The 15,193-nt window shown below is 42.8% G+C and overlaps 1 protein-coding gene across 1 annotated transcript in view; it reads left to right on the top strand.

The window, feature by feature from the left end:
- The window catches only part of LOC107109438 (protocadherin-16-like), a 100,500-nt gene that overhangs the window by 58,270 nt on the left and 27,037 nt on the right, over window positions 1-15,193 (top strand). The gene's annotated exons all lie outside the window — the stretch shown is intronic.

Genomic DNA, 15,193 nt, shown 5'->3' with positions numbered 1-15,193 from the left:
CCACCCATGCTAAATAATCCACTTTCAATCCACATGGCGAGGAACCATGGCTGCAGTCACACACACTAAAGAATCCACTTTCAAACTGGATTTTTACTGTGTGAACTGGCAAAATCCAGTTAGAAACTGCATTGAAAGTGGATTCTTTAGTGTGTGTGACTGCAGCCATGGTTCCTCGCCTTTTCTCAGCTTTTCATTGGGTTGGCCATGTGGTACCAGCCTCTCCAAGATCCCCTCAACCACTAGGTTCTGTAGAGCTCTCAGGCAACTGAATGTCAGAGCCATGTCTGAAAAACAGTATTGTTTCCCTAAATTTACTTCCATGTTTGGATTCTTGGAGGAATCAACTGTTGAGCAAAGGAGACTTGAGGAAACCCACTGCTGTGTGTTGGGAGTTCTCACAGTGTTTCACCAGCCTTCTCAAGGTCCCTTCATCTGCTATGGGCAGGGGAAAAAAAGACAATCTCTGTCCTTTATCTGCCCTAACTTACTCCCTGTTATGAATTGCTTGCAGATCCCCAGTTGTCTATATATAATTTGCACTTGCTGTTTTAGCTAGTTAGAAGTATTTAAATTGTACGCTTAGAAATGTTAGTATACAAATTAGTGCCTCAGAAGCCTAATTCTCACAGAAAAGCTAGTAAATCTTTGTCTTGACATCCCTACTCGAAAATGCAGTTCAGGGTTTACGGGTTGAAATGTTTCTCCATTTAAAAACAACACAAAGATTCCTACCAACATCTAGTACATCAGGGAAAATATTAGGTTAGACTTCTTCTCTTGGATATCTAGCCTATCTCCATTAGGCCCCGGCATGGGAAGAGATGGTACACTTTTCTGGGACCCAGAGATCCAGTGGGAGTGGCCAGCCCAGGCAGCAGCCATATTACCATGTGGAAGAATAACCCTTTTCTTTCATTATTCATGAGACTGTATATGTGTATTGGATGGATCATGGTATGTACGGGAAAGCTCGTCTGAAGGGTTCATGAGAGAGGGCTGCTTCATTGGCAGCCCCATGATTATGGAACAGCCTCCCCAGGGAGGTACACCTGGCCCTCTAACTCTCAGTCTTTAGGAGGTAGCTGTTTTATTCCTGCTAATTCATTTGATTAATTCTTCTGCCTAACAGCAGTTTTAAATTACTGGTTTTAACTAGTGTTTTTGTGTATTTCTGGTATGTTATAGTATTTTATTATTATTTACATTGTATGCCTCTAAGTTAGAAGGGCAGCTAATAAATGTTTTAAATAAATAAACTAACTAAATAAAGTTGTATAAGATTATACAGGGCCCAAAATTATGATGGCAGTCTACCGCTCATGAGAGCTTAGGCTGTGGTCCTGTCAATTTAGCATAAGAATATAAGATGAGCCGTGCTGGATGAGACCAGTGATCCATCTAGACCAGCATCCTGTCCCACACAGTGGCCAACCAGTTCCTCTGGAGGGACAGCAACAGGGCATAGAGGCCAAGGCCTTTTCCTGATGTTGCCTCCAGGCTTTGGGATTCAGAGGTTTAATGCCTCTGAATGTGGAAGTTCCCTTCAGGCACCATGTACAATAGCCACTGATAGATTTATTCTTCATGAAACTATCTAATCTCCCTTTAAAGCTGTTTATTCCTGTGGCCATCACTACATCCTCTGGCAGCAAATTCTGCATTTCTGTAAAATGTGTGTAAAACAGTATTTCCTTTTGTCCATCTTGAGTGCAAAGAAGTATTTCCATTGTCTGTCCTAAATCTACTGCCCATCAGCTGCATGCCTTTAAGTTCTAGTATTTTGGGAGAGGGAGAAACATTTCTGTTTGTCAGGTCTCTCCACCCCGTGCATAATTTTATAAACTTCTTTCATGTCCCCCTTAGTTGTCTCTTTTTCTGAACTGAAAAGTTTCAGACTTTTCTGTCTTTCCTCATAGGCAAAGTACTCCAACCCCTAAACATCTTGGTTGCCCTCTTCTGCACTTTTTCCAGCTCTGCAATGTCCTTTTTGTAAGGTTGCCAGCTCCGGGTTGGGAAATAGCTTGAGATTTTGGGGGTGGCGCCTGAAGAAGGCAGGGTTCGGGGAGAGAAGGGACTCCAGTGGGGTATAATATCATAGAGTCCACCTTCTGAACCAGCCATTTTATCCAGGCAAACTGATTTGTAATCCCAGGAAATCTCCAGCCTCCACCTGGAGGTTAGCAACCCTGCCTTTTTGAGATCTGGTGACCAGAACTGTACACAGTGTTCCAAATGAGGCCACACCATAGATCTATACAAGGGCATTATAATATCAGCCATTTTATGTTCAACCACTCCTCTAATAAACCCTTAAATAGAGTATGCCTTTTTCACTGCTGCAGCACACTGGGTTATTTCAGTGAAAATGTAGATGTCACAAAACTGGAGCTTCAATCAGATGCCAGGGAAAAGTCCGTTGAAAGTGGATATGGATTGGAGCTTGATTTTCATGCTTACTCCAGTGAATGGTTTTAAAGACTTTTGTTTCCTCTCAGAACATAAGACACACATTGCTGAATCAGACCTTTAAGTCCAGGTTCCTGTCTCTCACAGTGGGTAGCCAGCTGCCCTAGAGGGCTCATAAACAGGGCATATATAAACGAAGACCTTTTTTGATGTGGTCTCCTAGTATTGGTAATTCAGAAGTTTACTGGATCTGGTAATGGAGGTTCTCTTTTGGCCTCATAGTCAGTAGCCACTGAGGGACCTAGCCTCCATTAACCAATCACCTTTTAAAACCGTTTATTCTAGTGGCCATTACTATGACAACTGGCAGTGAATTCCACAGTTCTCAGGTAACTCTGAATCTGTTACCTGTAAACTTCATTGTGTGCTCCTGAGGTCTAGTATTACGGGAGAGAGAGGGGAAAAAATCCCACTGTCCACTTTCTCCATCCCATGCATAATTTTATAAACCTCTGTCATCCCCTCTCTATTTGCCTTTTTTTTTACAGAACAGTCCTAAACTCTTTACCCTTTTCTCATAGCAATGGTGCTCTGCCCCCCTTAATCAGCCTAGCTGGGAGCAGCTTAAGTCTGGAGCAGGTGGCTGTGGAGTTAGATTTGAACTGAGCTTTGAGGTCAGGCTCAGCTGCAATCATTTCTGGAAGTTTGTCCTTGGAAGTTAACAGAATATCGACTGGAGAATTGACTGACACATATTTTGCAAACATTTGTGCTTCAGTCATGATCAAATTGTTACAAGGAAGAAACCCCTATGGATGCAGGAGAGAAGTGACGAAGCATGCCAAATTCTGAATGCTTCAGTGCATTAAATAAAGGGTGTTTTTGCTTTAGCTTTCTTTCTGTCTGGGTTGCCATGAACTCATGTATAAACTCTGGCTGATGCAGACTGTTTCATACCACTGTTATTCCATCCTGTCTAAGGTTCATTACTGTTAGTCAGTGGTACATCATGCAGCCCTTTCAGGAGTGCATTATACTGCTGAATTTCTGTCCAAAAAGATGACTCTCCTAAGTCAGACCATTGGTCTGTCAAGGTCAGTGTTTTCTGCTATGACTAGCAGTGGCTCTTCAGGATCACAGACAGACAGAGGCCTTTCGCATGACCTACTATGTGATCCTTTAAGAGGAGTTGGTAGTGGTTGAACCTGAGACCTTCTGTGTGCAAAGGAGATGCTGTACCACTAAGCCACAGCCTCTCCCATTGACTTTAGATGTATATACCAGTATGTGACAAGGATTCACGCTAACCATAAAATACTTAAAATACTGAAATGAGTGTGTCTGAATGAACTGAAGTCCGTGGGCAGGGAGAGAGAAAAAGGTGTCTGTAGAATTGGTATTTGGATAGAAGGGGGTGAGAAATTGGGCCCTGTTAGAATCTGTCAAGAACAAGCTGTTTGGTTAATACAATTTTTCAGGACTATTTAAACTGCCTTCCCTTCAAGGGGGGGCTTGCCCAGACAAGCCAAGGGAATGCATGGGGGTGTGGCCTATTGTGCTAAAGGGCTGCGCTGTCAGGGGTGTAGCCTACTATGCTAATGTGTTTCTGTTGTTGGGTGTGGCCTATTATGCTAATAAGTTCCTGCTGGGCTTTTTCTAACAAGAAAGCCCTGCAATTTTTTTACTTGAGTAAATTCAAGGTAATAATCTGCAATCTTTAGAACGCATCAACAGAAAATTTAAAAGCATAGTTTTTGGACTTGGTGGAATTTGCATTCCCCTTCATTGCTCAAAAAAAGCTAGTATTATTTTTTAAAAGCTCTTAGCCTAGTCACATTGTCAAACAGTTTGCCGTAGCTCCACCAAATGGTCACAGAGTTTGTCAAAGGGGGTTTGCAGTGCCAGCAAGTACCTTTGGATGTGATGAAAATTGTTGCTAACCTCCAAATACATAAATGCCATTTATATGTCCTTACTTATTTTCACCAAGTTATAGAAGCAATGGTGCTCTGCCCCCCTTAATCAGCCTAGCTGGGAGCAGCTTAAGTCTGGAGCAGGTGGCTGTGGAGTTAGATTTGAACTGAGCTTTGAGGTCAGGCTCAGCTGCAATCATTTCTGGAAGTTTGTCCTTGGAAGTTAACAGAATATCGACTGGAGAATTGACTGACACATATTTTGCAAACATTTGTGCTTCAGTCATGATCAAATTGTTACAAGGAAGAAACCCCTATGGATGCAGGAGAGAAGTGACGAAGCATGCCAAATTCTGAATGCTTCAGTGCATTAAATAAAGGGTGTTTTTGCTTTAGCTTTCTTTCTGTCTGGGTTGCCATGAACTCATGTATAAACTCTGGCTGATGCAGACTGTTTCATACCACTGTTATTCCATCCTGTCTAAGGTTCATTACTGTTAGTCAGTGGTACATCATGCAGCCCTTTCAGGAGTGCATTATACTGCTGAATTTCTGTCCAAAAAGATGACTCTCCTAAGTCAGACCATTGGTCTGTCAAGGTCAGTGTTTTCTGCTATGACTAGCAGTGGCTCTTCAGGATCACAGACAGACAGAGGCCTTTCGCATGACCTACTATGTGATCCTTTAAGAGGAGTTGGTAGTGGTTGAACCTGAGACCTTCTGTGTGCAAAGGAGATGCTGTACCACTAAGCCACAGCCTCTCCCATTGACTTTAGATGTATATACCAGTATGTGACAAGGATTCACGCTAACCATAAAATACTTAAAATACTGAAATGAGTGTGTCTGAATGAACTGAAGTCCGTGGGCAGGGAGAGAGAAAAAGGTGTCTGTAGAATTGGTATTTGGATAGAAGGGGGTGAGAAATTGGGCCCTGTTAGAATCTGTCAAGAACAAGCTGTTTGGTTAATACAATTTTTCAGGACTATTTAAACTGCCTTCCCTTCAAGGGGGGGCTTGCCCAGACAAGCCAAGGGAATGCATGGGGGTGTGGCCTATTGTGCTAAAGGGCTGCGCTGTCAGGGGTGTAGCCTACTATGCTAATGTGTTTCTGTTGTTGGGTGTGGCCTATTATGCTAATAAGTTCCTGCTGGGCTTTTTTCTAACAATAATCTGCAATCTTTAGAACGCATCAACAGAAAATTTAAAAGCATAGTTTTTGGACTTGGTGGAATTTGCATTCCCCTTCATTGCTCAAAAAAAGCTAGTATTATTTTTTAAAAGCTCTTAGCCTAGTCACATTGTCAAACAGTTTGCCGTAGCTCCACCAAATGGTCACAGAGTTTGTCAAAGGGGGTTTGCAGTGCCAGCAAGTACCTTTGGATGTGATGAAAATTGTTGCTAACCTCCAAATACATAAATGCCATTTATATGTCCTTACTTATTTTCACCAAGTTATAGAAGCAAAGTAGTATTTTTTCTTTGGAACAATTACTCAACAAAATAAAGGAGGTATATGTCTTAATCAGACTTATAGTTTTAAACAGAAATATATAGAGAGAGTAGATACAGAAGGTATTCAGTTATCCACCAGATGGAATCAGCTGAGATAGAAGTAAGCAGGAGTTTAGTACAATAAGATCAAGTTGGTAATGCTATTTTGGCAATTTTATTTATTTGTTTATTAGATTTTTTTTTTAGTTGCCACTTACCTGGAGGGTCATAATGACTTATAACCAATAAAGTAAAAAATGACACAAAAACAAATAACAAATATAAAAGATTAACATTAAAATATTAAAATACGTGTCTATCACCATTTTTGTTGTTGTTGTTCACTTTCACAGTTGAGTCCAACTCTTCACAACCCCATGGACCAGATCACGCCAGGCCCTCCTGTCTTCAGCCGTCCTCTGTAGTTTGCTCACTTCCATGTTCATTGCATCGGTAACACTGTCTAACCATCTCATCCTTTGCTGTCCTCCTCTTCTTTTACCTTCAATTATTCCCAGCATCCAGTTCTTCTCCAGTGAGTGCTCCCTTCTCATTTGGTGGCCAAAGTATTTGAGCTTCAGCTTCAGTACTTGGCCTTCCAGGGAACAGTCAGGGTTGATTTCTTTTAGGATTGACTGATTTGATCTCCTTGCAGTCCAAGGGACTCTCAAGAGTATTCTCCAGCACCAAAGTTCAAAAGAATCTATTCTTCGGCACTTGGGCTTCCTTATGGTCCAACTCTCGCAGCCATACATCACTACTGGGAATACCATTGCTTTGACCATATGGACTTTTGTTGGCAGGGTGATGTCTCTACTTTTTACTATGCTGTCTAGGTTTGCCATCGCTTTCCTCCCAAGGAGCAGGCGTCTTTTAATTTCATGGCTGCAGTCACTGTCTGCAGTGATCTTCGATCCCAGGAATGTGAATTCGATCACCATACCACTATTTAAACAGCCCCAAAACATGTTTATCCTCCAAAGCCAGCCTATATAATTCAGCTTTGCATGCCCTGCAGAAACTAAACAAGTCCAGCAGGGCACAGGTGTCATCTGAGAGTGCATTCCACAGGGTAGGGGCCACAACTGAGAAGGCCTTTCCCCTGGTGACAGCTAACTGAACTATCCTTGGGTCAGACACATGTAAGAGGCTCCTAGATGATGACTGAAGGGAGCACAGGGGGTTGTAATGGGAAAGGTGGTCCCAGAGGTATGAGGGTCCCAGTCCATTGAGGGCTTTGAAGGTTAACACCAACACCTTGGATTTGGAGACTAATTGGTAGCCAGTACAGCTGCTGCAGAATTGGAGTAATATGTGCTGTCCATGATGTTCCAGTCAGTAACCTGGCAGCTGTATCCTGGATCACCTGTAGTTTCTGAAGCATTTTCAAGGGTAGCCCTACATAGAGCAAATTGCAGTAGTCCCTTCTGGAGGTCACTGTTACATGGATCATTGTGGCAAGGTCTGACCCAGACAAATAAGGAGCCAGCTGGCAGGACTAGCACAGGTGAAAAAATGGTGACCGCACTACCATGGACCCTTGTTTATCCAATGATAGCATAGAATCCATCCACACCCTAAGGCTCTTTACAGTCTACAGCTATCAAATGGACACCATCGAGTCTCGGGAGTGACCCTCCAGCGAGTGTTTCAATCTTTCCCAGCCGCACAACCTCCATCTTGGATGGATTCAGCTTCAGCCAGCTTCCCCTTAATCATTGGACTATAGCATCCAGACACTGGAATATTGCAGAGCACCCTGCCGCCGGCTGCTTATCCAGCAGGAGAAAGAGCTGTGTCATCAGCATATTGATGGCACCCATCTCTAAACCTCCTCACAATCTCAGCAAGAAGGTGTGTATATATATATACCTTCGTGCTGAAATAACAGTAGAGAGGATTGAACCCTGTGGGATCCCACCGTTCAGGTTTCATTGGGTGCACCTCTCCTCCCCAATAGCAACTCTCTGAGAGCATCCCTGGAGGAACAAGGAGAACCAACTAAAGGCAGTGCCCCTTACCCCCAAGTAGGCAAGGCGATCGATCAGGACCCAATGTTCAACTGTATTGAAGGCCGCTGATAGATCCAGAAGGATCAACAGGGCTGGCATGCCTTTTGGATACTTGTGTACTAAATATTATTTTGATTTTCAAATTGACAATGTGATATGTATATATTTATTGAGATATTTTTGTGGTATGTGTATATTTATGAACCATTCTAGTAGTTTTCTTCCATTTTTTATAACATTACTTGATTCGATGGAACCTTGTGGAAAAGTTTCTGAAACTATTGTGGGAAATGATTGACAGGACAATCCTAAACAGAGTTAAACCCTTGTAAATCCATTGAATTCAATGGATTTAAAAAGATACAACTCTTTTTAGGATTGCACTGTGATACTCTTTCTGTTGTTAATCTTTCATAGTCCAGACTCTTTACCATTGTTTACTTTGAAACAAAATTCTTCAATGTGTCTATAGATACACTGTTACTGGGTTTTTTAAACAATGTATTTGAAACGGTAATGGAAATTAATATAGTTTGCATATTCCTATGATGATCAGTGGATTTTGTTGTTTTTGGCCAAAGAATTGAATTTATTGTCTCCACAATTTCAGTCTTACAGATACTGTTCCATAATGTTCTCTTGAAGTTGCACAAACATCAAACCTTACTGTTTCAAAGCATTCTTGTTACTTTCTAGGAAATATCTTTCTAGGCAGTAATGAAAATATTGCTTTTTCCTAATACAACTGCATTTGATAATAAATAACTTGGCTGTTAAATCTTTCAGAGACTTCCCTTGTGTCATTGGATAATTACCATAATCCTATACTTGGCAGTGGGTCCTTCGGTACTTGCCAATCCTACTTGATACTTGGCAGCCATGTTGAGCACTTGCCAAGGTGGCGTGGTCAATAAACTGCTATCTTTGGTGCTTGCTTGTACTTGAGCTGGCTTGTCTGTTGTCATTCTTCTATTAATGAAGCTTTTAATTCTAAGGCTTCTCATCTGATACATTTTGCTTGTTGTCTTTCTTGTACAGAGTTTACAGACAGGCTTCGTTAACTCGTGTCAGCAAATAGTAATGGAGCTCAGATAATTTAATGTTTGCATACATAGCCAAAGGGCATGCACATCCTTCCCCACTCCCTAGAGGTACATACATGTGTATTTAATCATAAGTGTAGCATATGTGTGCAGTGCCGTTTATTGGGAAGTGAAATTGTGTAAATCATCAAAGAAGTCTTGCATTACGCTAACACCAGTAGTTACTAACAGCAGCAACTTCTGATGTATTTTCAGTCTAGTTTTTGTTTTAGAAAAACGTAAATGCAGTAAATTTTTGAAAAGGACATTTATATCCTGAACTACGAAACCTTACAGGTTCATGAGGCAGCTCACAATCATAAAAATAAAGTACAATATGTTTATATAAAAACCATCTCAGTTAAAAGCCTAGGTGAAAAGGATGTTTTAGCTTGGTGCTGAGCTAGAACAAAGCAAGGCTATGGTCCTGGCAATCCTCCACTAGGAGGGAGTTCCATAAGCAGGGACTGCTTTGGAGAAGATCCTCTCCCTTCTGTCTTCCTGTCTTCCTACAGCAGGTGAAGGCATATAGACAAGGCCTGTCTGGAAGATCTTAATTGATGGGCAAGAAATATGGGAGAAAATGACCTTGTAAGTATCCTGGCCAAGACTGTTAGGGGCTTTAAAAGTAATACACAGAAGCTGGAGGTGGGCTTGGAAGCAAATAGGAATCCAGTGAAGTTCTTTCACAATTGCATGATGTAATTTGGCTGCAGTGTTTTATACCAGTTGAAGTTCCCAAACACCACCATGATCCCACTTTGATGCATGATCTTTCTTTTGACAAACTGAACATAGTTCTCATCAGCTGCAGCGTGTCTACCCAACTCCTATGTTCTCATGGTGCATATTGTCAGCTTCAAAATGTTCGAAAGTTAGGGAAATACCATGCATTTGGATGAAAATGGGCAATATTGAAAGGGAGAAGATTTCCAAACTTTCCATCATTGTTCTGGAGCTGGCTGGCCAGAGGTGAAAAGCATGCTGCACAAATGCTACTGGGACTGGAGGAATGTGCTTCATTTAGCTGAACCATTAGGATATTACCCAGTGTCTTTATTCTGTAGGTCATTAATAAAGGAGATGCATTCAAAGGGACTAGTTGTAAGATTTTTTACAGTAGTGCTTTGTCAAATTTTGCATGCTGCTGTGTGCCTTTTCTTGTTGTTTTTCAGAAATAGAATCTGATAGCTTGAACCACTAGGTCACCCCGAAACCAGTTAATCTTAGTTGCACTGAATAAACTATATTTCACTTGTGCTGTAGAAGTGCCACACTTGCAGGCTGTATTAAAAGCACGCTCCATGAAAAACTTGCCTTTGGTGTAAGCATGAGCAGCTCTGCCCTTTGCGTGTTACAGGAAGCTTCACATGGATGAGTTCAGTTTACAAACAGAATTAAAGGATGGCTTTGTGACACAATCAATGCTTACTTCATTCCCTGTGTGGCTATGAAGAGCAGTTATATCCTGGAAATGAGGCTGACAGCTCTCATGGGCTTTGACAGAATGTGCGTGATGCCTGGCCAGGGCAAATGTAGGTAAAGTTTGTCACGGAGAAAGTGGCAAGGAAAATGAATCTATATGATTACAAGATGTCTTGGAAGAAATATCATCCATTGCCAGCTGGACTATTTATATAGGGAAAATGGGAGAGCCTTTAAAAAAGCAGTTTGCATAAATGAGACAAGCTGTGAGGTTGGCAGTGTGTTAAATTTTCCATACACCCCAGCAAAAAGGATTAACCAAAGCAGTATGTGTTTTATAATACTCTTGCCTTCTTTGTATAACTACGGTTGTGATTTACAGACTGTGTGCTTTTACAACTCATCTGCTTTTATTGTGGGTTACAAAACTTTGTTCTCTTTTTCACTTTCAAATACTAATCTTATTACAAAGAATGATTGTGTTGGGGTTCAGATTTGTAACACCTAGTTAAAACAGTCTTTAAAAGACATTGCTATTATTTGTACAGGCACAGGTACCACAACAGCAGGATGTACCTTTAACATGGAGAATACTTGTTCACAGTGGGTTGGATCCAGTCATTTTGTTCTGCTAATGGGAGAACGTTCCTCCGACACAAGCATTCTACCAGTAGAAGAGCTGTGCTTTTCTGTTGCCCAGCTGCTTGCGTAGTGGAATGTATTGTATTGGAGGAAAGCACCATTGTTAGATGAGTAGAAATGTTAGTCCCAACCATTTCCCATAGTAATCATCATACCACTTGCATGAGATACAGATTTTTGTATAGCACTGCTCAAGGGTCTTTTCCTAGAAAAAGAGCTGCAGGAGCTCATTAGCATATGGTATGCTAATGAGCTACTAGGCTATTAGCATAATAGCTCATTAGCATATGCAACACCCCCTGACATCACCAGAAGTGATGTCAGAAGGGGAAGCAAAGGGGGGGAAAGGCATCTTCAAAAGCTTCCCCTTCCCTTCCCGGGGGGGGGGAGAAGCAAAAAGAGTTCTGCAGCCCTTCTCACTAGAGTTGGGCTGCAGAAGGAGGAAAGAGCGAAGGAAAGAGAGAGAAAGAGAAGGAATGAAGGAATGAAAGAGTGAAAGAAAGAGAAGGAAAGAAGGAAGAAAAGAGGAAAAGAAAGAAAAGGAAAGAAGGAAGGAAAGAAAGAGCAAGAAGGGAAGGAGGGAAGAGGGGGAGGCTCTCCCACCCCCCACTCCCCCAATCAAGCCTCTGCCACCCCCGCGGATCCCTCACTTACTCCAAGAGGCAGCAGTGGGGGGGGACCTCTTCTGGCCTCCCATGGACCGCAGCGCTCCAGCGCTGCCCCGGGAAGGCAGCGGGGGACCTCTTCTGTCCTCTCATGGGCCGCAGCACTCTGGCGCTGGCCCTGGGAGGTGGCGGGGGGCCTCTTCTGGCCTCCCAGGGGACGCAGCACTCCGGCACCGGTCCTGGGAGGCAGCGGGGGGGCTCTTCTTGCTTCCCAGGGGCTGCAGCGCTCCGGCGCTGGCCACAGGAAGCAGCAGGAGGCCTCTTCTGGCCTACCAGGGGTCGCAGTGCTCCACCACTGGCCCTGGGAAGCAGCGGGGGGCCTCTTCTGCCATCCCACAGGCCACAGCGCTCTGGAGCTGGCCTGGGGAGGTGGCGGGGGGCCGCAGCATGGGGAGCTGGGGCGGGGCTTCCTGCCACCGCCGTTTGTTCCGGCGCCTGGGCTCCCGGAGCGGTGCTCCGGTGCACTCTGGCCCCAAAAGACCCCTGGCATTGCTAGAAGGGTTACATATCTCCTTAGATGTTCCTTTGCAACTGGCTTATCAACTACTTGCCTTTACTAACTAACATCAGTATATAACAGGATTTGGCACTTTCGTATCTGTATAATTTAGATATTCTTGATGGAATGTATAGATTCTAAGTTATGTTTGATGTACAGCTTGATTAGTTTGTAGGAGAAGGTGACATTTTCAAGTGAAGACATTTTCAAAGTAACTGGTTCCTTTCATATATAATCTAGATTCTCTCTGCTTTCTAAACTCTGTTATGTTGTAAACATACAGTCTAAAAAAACCCCTGCACCCTCACTTGATCTACATTTGTTAACATTATTGTATTAAGGTTTGTTGGATTTCAGTAGCATTTCCATTTATTTTGTGTCCTTGTTCAGGACCACATTTTTATCACTTCAAGCCTAGGTAAATCAAAAATATTGGGTTTGGATTCAGAGGTTAGGGAAAATGTTTTCTGCTTGTGGATAAATTCTTTTGTACTTCATGCTAGGATGTCCAAAACTTCTTGCACAAGCAGAATGATAACAACTGCAATACAATCTGTTATAACACCTCATAAACTCTAGTGCAGGGATCCCCAACCTTTTTGAGCCTTCTAGTTTTCTCAGCTCTTCTTTACCCACTTTCTTCCTGAAATTCAACACTGTGTTTCTTTCCCTCTTTTTAGGAATTTGAGTCACTTTTTAACCTGTTCTGTATTGATCAAAGAGACATTTGAAAAGAGGAGGGCAGGAAGGGTGGAAATTTCACTCTGGAGGTACTCAAAGGCAGGCAGTGTCTTCTCAGACCTTCCTGTCGTCCTATCAGAACATTGCTTGTGGCATGTTAACATAAACCAACTGCAAGGGATGAAGTTACAAAAGGGTGTATCAAAGATAAAAGGATGCATCAAAAATAAATGGAAAAGTAATTTCTCTTTTAGAACAGAAGAAAGAGAATATGAGGACTCAATTGCTGTATCTAAAAAAAGTGTACTTTGGAAAAAGGAATTCCCCTCTCCATAAGAACACTATTTTTTTTGTTTTTTATTTAATTTTGTGTCCCTTTGTTTACTAACTTGTGGTCCATTCTCCTTCCTGTGCAGCCCACACGCACACATGCACACAGACACAAGTATATACTTTTGCGTATTTTTTTTGCAGCTAGAAAGTTTGAAAAATGTATCATCATGTAATAGCGAAGTGTGTCCTGATCTGTGGATACTTAAACCTGCAAATCAGGGCCATTTACACAAAAGTAAGATTTTCCAGCAAACTTGGCTGATTTCTTTTGCTGAAAAATCTGTAACTTTTTAAAATGGCGGGATGGGGGTTAAATCCCCCAAAGGACAAGAGCATTGTCTGTTCAGTTGCTGACAGACACTCCTCCTGCTGCAGGCAAGCAGGGAAGAAGTTGCTGCCATGGCTGTACAAGGGCAGCCTAAGAAGAGGAGCTTAGGGCAGCTCAGCTCTTCCTGCTGAGGGAGAGCCCTGGAGGCTGAGCCCCTTCCAGTCACTGTCTTCCTCCCCCCTCCTTCCCAGCAGAAGCTGTGATGCCAGGGAGGATAGAAGGAATGGGGGTGGGGAAGTGCCACCTCGAAGGGCCTCAGAGGTAGTGAGATGGCCACAGTGCGGACGGGGGAAGAGAAGCTGGTGGTAAGGTAGGGAGAAGGAAACACCAACAGCCATGCCATCAGAAAATACGTTATTGGCAGGAAAATTTGACAGTGTGTTTGAGAAAAGATGGCAGAAACTAGATAGATGGATAGAACTATATGGATAAGATGCTCCAAAAATGTTGTAAATGAATATTTACTTTGTATATGATGTAAAAACCAAAATAAACTATTTAGAAAAAAAGAAAAGGAGCTGTGTGAGAGAGCAAGAGTAATGGCCCTGCCAGCAAGTGGGATCAAACTAAGTGGTGGGGGAGAAGAGAGAGAAGGCAATAGAGGAATTACAGTAGCTTGATGTGAGTAGGGGGAGAGGGAATGATAGGCTTGGGTGAAATGGAAAAAAGAGACTGAGAAACAGAAAGCAGACAAAAAGTGGGGAGATGGCTGCCCCTGTGAGTTGCTTGCAGGTCCCTGTTATATCTAATACTGAACTAGGCTATAGAGGTGGATAAAAATAAATCACAAGGACAGAGACAGATAAGAAGGATTGTTCTGCAAACTGATAATTGCTCCAGTTTGCAGAAAATATGAAAACTAAAAAAATATACATCGGTGCACTTTATAATCCACAGTTAATAGAAATAACGCCTGTAGCTTTAAGAGATGAATGCCTACTGTGATCTCACAAGACTATGCTCTGAGATGTCTTGCTTTTCAAATTTTGGTTTCTATCAAAGGCGAGGGTTGGGGTGAAAGGTAAAAGATGGGTGGGAGTGAGGGATGGGAAAAGGCAGGCAGCGCCACATTGGTGGAATGAGCTCCCTAAGGACACCAGGGCCCTGCAGAACCTACTTCAGTTCCGCAGGGCCTGGAAGACTGGTTTCTGTCAAAGTCGAGGGTTGGGGAGAAAGGTAGGTAAAAGATGGGTGGGAGGGACGGACGGAAAAAGGCAGGCAGCCACACTGGTGGAATGAGCTCCCTAAAGACACCAGGGCCCTGAAGAACCTACTTCAGTTCCGCAGGGCCTGGAAGACAGAGCTCTTCTACCAGACATTTGACCACATTTAACATCCTGATAACTTGGAGCCTCCCTGGGATTGTCTCCATCATCTAAGTCTGTACTAACTGACTCCTGTTACGAAAACATTGGGTTATATCTGCTGTCACATAGGAATATATGTATGCATTGTATTTTAGATTTTATGTGTTTTTAAACTGTTTTAACACTTTTATGTAAGCCGCCCTGAGCCTGCTTTGGTGTGGAGGGCGGGGTATAAATCTAATAAATAAATAAATAAAAATGGAGAGATAGATGTAAAGTTGAAGGAGGCAAAAAGAAAAAGGTTAGGTGGGTGGGACAGAAAAGGGGAGAGGCAGAAAGGGAGGGGGGAAAGCTGAAGATGAGGGGGGCAGATAAAGGATGGCTGTCAAGTGGGAGGGAGAGA

The sequence above is a fragment of the Gekko japonicus genome, unplaced genomic scaffold (assembly GCF_001447785.1).
Source record: "Gekko japonicus isolate JY-2015 unplaced genomic scaffold, Gekko_japonicus_V1.1 scaffold326, whole genome shotgun sequence".
Lineage (NCBI taxonomy): Eukaryota > Metazoa > Chordata > Lepidosauria > Squamata > Gekkonidae > Gekko > Gekko japonicus.
The sequence above is the reverse complement of the archived record's forward strand: the minus strand, read 5'-3'. Positions and strand labels throughout refer to the sequence as shown.